The following is a 5331-nucleotide window of genomic DNA, read 5'->3' as shown; positions in this document are numbered from 1 at the left end:
ATACGTCATAAACCTAACGAGTCTGTGTGAATACACGCTTGCCTGAGCAGTTTCAGAAGAGAAGCCAAAATACAGTCCGAGATCTTTGAACATCCAAGCAACGTTGTCAGCCAATCCAATGATCAGAGTTTCCGGGTTTCCAGCAGAAGTCACAGAACAAGAGATCATCAACAACACACACAAAACTCCAAGGAATCAGCGTTTGTTCCCGACAAATGCCTCTCCCCACAGCGTCTCCTTAAATCTCAGTCTCCAGGTGTGCCTTGTGGAAAGGGGCAGGACGCTCTCCTCCTGAGTAGTTGAGCCTGCCTGCATTGTTCCCTCCTCCTCTCGACTCTCCGTGCTCTAGGATCAGGTGGGGGTGGCCCCTGCTCATCGTCTGATCTCTGTCTCTCCTGTTCCTCCTGTCCCAATCCTGAAGGGCCCTGGCCTACCTTAGCCTGCTTTTCCTCACATTCCTCTGAAGCCACAGACACCTCTCCCTCGACCTCCATAGGGTCCTGTTCCAGCTCATTTTCCTCATCAGATTCAGGCTCTGATGGAGGCATGACACACTTGTCTGCAATGGTATAGGTTCTCCTGCTTGAGCAGGGTGTCGGACTAGAAGACCTCCAGGATCCCTTCATTGTTATTGTGTTGTTATTATTATTCAAACTATTGTAACCGCACTTCTTGATTTGGGCATGTGTGTTTCGGGGTGTGTGCTGGGCATGTATTTAACATTTCTGTGTTGATCATAAGGACACAGATAGTAGGATTTAGATGAAGTTTTCTCATTGTTCAGGAGCCAATGCTCTGGCGGGGCTTTTCCTGACAAGAATTGCTTGCTGGGTTGGCAACATTAATGGAGCATTGGATGGTTCATGGATTCCTGCAGCTGGAAGGGACCTTGGAGGTCTTCCAGTCCAGCCTCCTGCTCAAGACAGGAGTCCTCACACTATTCTGGAAAAATATCTCAAAGGTGCTTTTTTTTTCTTTTCAAAAGGCAACTGGACTTTCCTGGGTTTTTTTTTTCCTCTGAAAACCTTTTGCTTCTCATCCAAGAAGCTTCTTCAGATCTAGAACTGAAGAAGCATCTTGGATGAGAAGTGAAGCATCTTCAAAGGAAAAAAAAACCCAAGAAAGTCCAGTTGCCTTAAAAAAAAAAAACACCTTTCAGACAACCAGGAACTGGATGACTGAGAATCTCACAAAAATGGAAGGACACTAAGGAGAAACTTCCTGACAGTTAGAACAATTAACCAGTGGAACAACCTGCCTCCAAAAGCAGTGAATGCTCCAACCTTGGAAGTTTTTAAGAAGAGACTGGACAGCCATTTGTTCAAAATGGTATAGGGTTTCCTGCCTGAGCAGGGGGTTGGACTAGATGACCTCCAAGGTCCCTTCCAACTTTTTTTTATTATTATTATTATTATTATTATTATTATTATTATTATTATTATTATTATTATTATTATTATTATTATTATTATTATTATTATTATTATTATTATTATTATATTGTTGCTGTTGCTGTTGCTGCTTCTGCTGCTGTTGTTATTATTATTGTTGTTGTTGTTGTTGTTGTTATTATTATTATTATTATTATTATTATTATTATTATTATTTTAATTGCCACAATGGACGAAGGCTGCAAAAGCTGATGGAGTTAGCAGAGACGGCTAAACTGACTGCTTTGGTTAAAGAAAAGAACACAATTACTTTTGTTTCTACTTGGAAACCAATTCTGGACTTTGTGCTTGAGGTGCAAAAAAAAAAAGAAACTTTGATTTTGGGTTTTACCGATAAGTTTGTTGTTACAGAAATGGCTAGTTTATACTATTATGTAAAAGTAAAAAGTTGAGGTTTGATGCTATTATCTTACTCTACTGAACTAAAGACAGTCAGAAGCCAGCGTCTTTTATTTCTTTTTTCCCTTTTCCCTGCACTTTTTCCTTCCTTTCTCCCTCCCTTATTTTACCACTATTTTCTTTTGTATTATTTTGTATTTTATATTATAAATTAATTGAGAGAGAGAGAGAGACAAAGAATCACCATTGACATCCCAAACAAATGATTGTGCAGTCTATTCTTGAAAGCCTACAGCAATGGATATCTATGGAGATTCTCAGTCATCTAAGTCACGGTTATCCTAAAGGTGCTTTTTCCAAAAGGCAACTGGACTAGAATAGAATAGAATAGAATAGAATAGAATAGAATAGAATAGAATAGAATAGAATAGAATAGAATAGAATAGATATTGGAATATAGAATAGAATAGATATTGGAATATAGGATAGAATAGATATTGGAATATAGAATAGAATAGAATAGAATAGAATAGAATAGAATAGAATAGAATAGAATAGATATTGGAATACAGAATAGAATAGATATTGGAATATAGAATAGAATAGAATAGAATAGAATAGAATAGAATAGAATAGAATAGAATAGAATAGATATTGGAATATAGAATAGAATAGATATTGGAATATAGAATAGAATAGATATTGGAATATAGAATAGAATAGAATAGAATAGAATAGAATAGAATAGAATAGAATAGATATTGGAATACAGAATAGAATAGATATTGGAATATAGAATAGAATAGAATAGAATAGAATAGAATCTGTTAGAGACCTTGAAGGTCTTCTAGTCCAGCCCACACTCAAGCAGGAGACCTTATACCATTTCAGACAAGTGGCTGTCCAGTCTCTACTTAAAAGGCCCCAGTTCCAGGTTGTATTTCTCTTTAACAAGCTTCCACCCATAACTTGTCCTGCCCTCAGGTGCTTTGGAGAATAGATGGACCCCCTCTTCTCTGTGACAGCCCCTCAAGTGCTGGAAGACTGCTATCGTGTCAGCCCTAAGCCTAAACATACCTTGTTCCCTTAGCCCAGGGGTAGGTAACCTTGGCTCTTTTATGACTCGTGGACTTCAACTCCCAGAATTCCTGAGCCAGCTTGGCTCAGCTTGGAAACCTCTCCCTTTCCCCTCAGCGTGGCTGCCTCAGGAATTCTGGGAGTTGAAGTCCACGAGTCATCAAAGAGCCATACCTTAGCCATACAATTTAGCCTCCAGACCCCTTATCACCTTTGTTGCTCTTCTCCACACTCTTTCTAGCATCTTCCAGTGGTGAGAAGAAATTCAAGGTTCCACGCAATGAGCAGCTATTCTCACCTGTCCTTTGTATGCCAACGAGATGAGGAATTCAATAGCCCCTTGGCAATGAAGATGGCTACGCTAAGGCAGTCTAAATGTATGGACAGAGAGCTACAATCTAGGTGTCAACCAGCTGATGACATAAGGGTGTTACTTGAGACACACCGCCATCCAATATTTCCATCCCTGAGGATGAAATGACACCACTTATCTCCTGTAATCTAAATGATGTCTTAAGGCTCTCAAATAAGGCTCAGACTGTTAACTACAAAAAGGCAAGGAATGAACTTGTGGTGAGCAGAATGTCGCTCTTTTCTGGTTCAACAAAAGACCCTCTTTCTTTACATTGTTCTACAGTTGAAAAAAGGAGAGGTTATTGACGTGAAATCTACACAACTCTCTCCGTATTTTTTTTATTTAGGAGCACCTACCAACGTCATAAGTGTGAAAAATGGTCATAGGTCCCTTTTTAAAAAACTACTGTTGTAACTTTAAACGGTCACTAAATGAACTGTCGTAAGTTAGGACTACCTGCACAGCCACTCTCATCCATCTCTGCTTTTCTTATCCTTTTTTTTTTTAATCCTTTCATGCATTCACAAAAATCTACACTTGACTGTACTGAGACTTTAGTGCCTTGAAGGGGAATGAGTGATAGGTAACATATTGCCTGTCATTGCTCATAGGCAAATCTCGCTATATGCACTTTAAAAAAAAAACAGGAAAATGTCATCCTCCTTTTCCTCCCATTTAATTATTTGCAGAGGGGGGGGAAAGGCCTTAGGAAAAACTGCCAATAAAAAAAAGGTTCTGATTTTTAAAGGTTTTTGCTCCTTCTCCTTTACATCTCTATCCCCCCCCCCATAGAATGGTGCACGCAATTCCTAATAAAGCCTTCCATTATTTTTATATCATCAAAAAAGCCCCTGGGATTCCTATGGAGCGCCGGAGACATTTTTGAAAACAATAATGCNGCTTTCAAAGCAAATGCAATAACACTTCCAAATATTGCAATCCACAGTTCGCTGACCCCTGACTCCAGAAAAGATTACCGCAATCCTTTCTCGCAGAGAGCAATCTCTGGCCCTGTTCGGGACGATGCACACAAGGCATCAGAGCCTGTTCACCAACGCCCTCAGGCTCATTTAGAAAAAGTAATAAAGAAGCTCTTTCTCCCCCCCCCCCCAATGGATGCTGTGGGCGAGTTTAAATTTTAAATGGAAAAAAAGGAGGAGGAAGTGGGTGGGTTTGCTTTACCCTACCACTGAAGGATTACGGGGTAAGAAGGGGTTTCCCCCTTCAGAAATGCAAAATCCAGCCAGCGACTTACTTTTTTTTTCTGTATAAGATTTTATTAATTTTTTCCCCATCCATACAATAATAATTTTTCAACCAACGTGCCATCTGAGTTTAAATTTGCTAATACATATTTAATTCCTAATCCTTTATCCTTTCCTCTAGCCATTGATAAAATAAGTCCCAAGTTTGATAATATTCTGTTTCTTCTTTCTAATAATAATAATAATAATAATAATAATAATAATAATTATTATTATTATTATTATTATTATTATTATTATTATTATTATTATTATTATTATTATTATTATTATTATTATTATTATTAAAAAAAAAGTTGGAAGGGACCTTGGAGGTCATCAAGTCCAACCCCCTGCTCAGGCAGGAAACCCTATACCATTTCAGACAAATGGCTGTCCAATCTCTTCTTAAAAACTTCCAGTGTTGGAGCATTCACCACTTCTGGAGGCAGGTTGTTCCACTGGTTAATTGTTCTCACTGTCAGGAAGTTTCTCCTTAGTTCCAGGTTGCTTCTCTCCTTGATTAGTTTCCACCCGTTGCTTCTTGTCCTGCCTTCAGGCGCTTTGGAGAATAGCTTGACTCCCTCTTCTTTGGGGCAGCCCCTGAGATATTGGAACACTGCTATTGTGTCCCCCCTCGTCCTTCTCTTCATTAAACTAGACATACCCAATTCCAGCAACCGTTCCTCATATGTTTTAGCTTCCAGTCCCCTAATCATCTTTGTTGTTCTTCTCTGTACTCTTTCTAGAGTCTCAGCATCTTTTTTACATCGTGGTGACCAAAACTGGATGCAGTATTCCAAGTGTGGCCTTACCAAGGCATTGTAAAGTGGTATTAATACTTCACGTGATCTTGATTCTATCC

This window comes from Protobothrops mucrosquamatus, unplaced genomic scaffold (genome assembly GCF_001527695.2).
Source record: "Protobothrops mucrosquamatus isolate PMUCROS unplaced genomic scaffold, P.Mucros_1.0 scaffold_101, whole genome shotgun sequence".
NCBI classification, from domain to species: Eukaryota; Metazoa; Chordata; class Lepidosauria; order Squamata; family Viperidae; genus Protobothrops; species Protobothrops mucrosquamatus.
The sequence above is the reverse complement of the archived record's forward strand: the minus strand, read 5'-3'. Positions refer to the sequence as shown.